The 2,718-nt window shown below is 48.3% G+C and overlaps 1 pseudogene; it reads left to right on the forward strand.

Moving 5' to 3' along the window:
* Nucleotides 1-244: 244 nt before the first annotated feature.
* On the forward strand, nt 245-1,778 carry LOC132368056 (elongation factor 2-like; annotated as a pseudogene).
* The last annotated feature ends 940 nt before the right edge of the window (nt 1,779-2,718 follow it).

A 2,718-nucleotide genomic window follows, 5' to 3' on the forward strand; every position in this document is an offset into this window, starting at 1 on the left:
AAGTCTCATGTAAAATGAAATACTATATTAAGACTGTCCCCTTCTCTGAGTCATGTTCTCACAAACTCCTCAGAAGTCCTCAATTTTGACATTTTAATTAATACTACCTGTAAAACAGCACTAATCTCCCTCCATCACTGGAACAACCATAACAATTTACTTTCCCAGTCATTTTAGGGGTGAGACTGACCACAACTGCTGTCTGATCCACACATCTATGAAATCACTGGCATGACCCTCGGAGATGTCTGTCCAAGATTGCAAAATGATCACCACAATACACACCCCCAACCACACGCCCAGGAAGGAGACCAGGTACCTGAAGCCAATTCAGAAAACAACCCCTTTAATGGGTTGTTATGTGAAGCCCAAGGAGGATGTGACTCACAGAAACATCATCGTGGGCCTGGTGGGCATTCACTGCTTTCTCATGAAGACGGGAACCATCACCGCCTTGGAGCACGTCCACAACATGAAGGTGATGAAATTCCGCATGAGCTGGGTCGGGTTGTCAGGATTGTCGTAGAGGCCAACAACCTGGCCTACCTGCCCAACCAAGCTGGTGGAGCTGGGGCTGAAGCACCGGCCAAGCCACATCCCACAGCACCCTGCATCCTCGAGGAGTGGGGACCATACCCACATTCCATCAAGAAATCCAACAGTGGTCTCGCAAGGTGAGACCATCAGGGAGGAGGCGAACATGCTCTACCTGTCCAAGTTCCCTAACAAGCACAGTCGGCTGTACCTGAGGGCGCAGCCCTTCCCGGATGGCCGGGTGGTGGACACCGGCAAGGGTGAGGTGTCTGCCCACCAGGAGCTCGAGCAGCGGGCCCGCTCCCTGGCCAAGAGAAGTACGAGGGGGACACGGCCGAGGCCCACAAGATGTGGTGCTTTGGGCCCGCCAGCACCGACCCCATCATCCCAAGTCACCAAGGGCGTGCAGTACCTTAACGAGATCAAGGACAGCGAGGTGGCTGGCTTCCAGTGGGCCACCGAAGAGGGGGCACTGCGCGAGGAGACTGCAGGCGGCGTTCGCTTCGACGTTCAGATGTGACGCTGCGCGCGGACACCATGCAGCGCGTCCCCACTCCTGGCACTGCCTCCACGCCGCGGCTGACCGCCCGCCCGGCTCCCAGAGCCCGGCTTCTAGATCCAGGGCCCACAACAAGAGGTTGGCGGCAGCTACAGAGCCCTGAACAGGAAGCGGGCCACGTCTTAGAGGACTCCCAAGTGGCCTTATGTTCGTCATGAAGACCCATCAACGAGTCTTTGGCTTCACCGCCAACCCGAGAGCCACGCGGGGAGGTGGGCCTTCCCCCGCCCGGTGCGTGTCGGACCGCTCGCGGACCCTGCCTGCAGACCCCTTCTACAGCCGCAGCCGCGTCTTGGCGGCAGTGCGCAAGCGCAAAGGTCTGAAGGCCGGCCTCCCAGCCCGGGACAACTTCCAGGACAGAAGGCAGGCGGCCTTCCGCAGCACCGGCGTCCAGCCGGTGACTGACCACAGCCCCGAGCCCCCGCGTTCCCCTCACGACACCTCGTGTGACTGTGCAGACGCTGTGATGCTCCGCCTGACAGGTTTCTCCGGCCCACTCTGTGCCATCGTTCAGCGTGAACACTTGATGCCGTTTCTTTTGATATTTCAAAACTACAGACACAACAGAAGTGCCCTTGCAGCACAGACTTATTTGGCCTGGGGGGAAGAGGAAGTGGGGATGAGACACCCAACACTTTTTTTCCATATCTTCAGAGGGAAACTCAAATGTCCCCTCAAATTTTAGAATAACCACATTACAAGGTTTTAAAAAAAAGAGTACCATAGAAATGATGTTCATTTATAACAGGATATAACCTATTGGACACAATGTATTTTTCCTCATTCTTGTTTGCTTTAATGTATTCTTTAGCATGATTATAAATATATCTCTTATCTTTAAGATTTTAAGCTTTCTTTTGCTCTCTTCAACAATTTTAGAAACTAATAAGGTGTCATCTTCCTAAAAGCTATTTTGGTATCTACTCTTATTTTTTTAAATTCTCCCACTTTGTGGTTTTTAATGATTCAGGTAACTCTTGTGAGCTCATCCTCTAAAAACTTTAAATAAAATGTAAGTAATAACTGTGGTTAAAAAAAAAAAAGGGACAAATAGCTAACTACAGAGTTAACTTGAATATGCCAGACTCACATCTGTTCTTGGCCTCACTAGGGCCTTACTAGCAAAATGTGAGCTCATAAGTCACGAACCTTAAGCGTAGGAAATACCTAAAGAAACCCGCAGATGACCAGGGAATTTTTTAAATGCGTGCTAAATACTTCTTTACTGCTTGGTTTTGGGGAGGAGTTAGACAAGACAGAATAATAAAAGTAGTCATGGGTAGTACTTTAACATTTACTTTTTCCCTATTAACTTAATCTTTTAGTCATCATCAAAATGAAGTGGGAATTTAAAATAGTACAGCCACTTTGGAAAACAGTTTGGCACTTTCTCAAAATGTTAAATGGAGTTACCATATGAGGGCAAAATTTCCATATGAAGCAATTCCACTCCTAAGAGTCTACTCAAGAGAAATGAAAACATATGTCCACATAAAAACTTGTACACAAATGTTCACAGAATTATTCATAATAGTTAAAAAGTGGAAACAATCCAAATGTCCATCAACTGATGAATGTATAAACAAAACGTAGTTTATCTGTACAGTGGAATATTATTTGGCTAT

Source organism: Balaenoptera ricei, chromosome 6 (assembly GCF_028023285.1).
Source record: "Balaenoptera ricei isolate mBalRic1 chromosome 6, mBalRic1.hap2, whole genome shotgun sequence".
In the NCBI taxonomy this organism is placed as follows: Eukaryota; Metazoa; Chordata; class Mammalia; order Artiodactyla; family Balaenopteridae; genus Balaenoptera; species Balaenoptera ricei.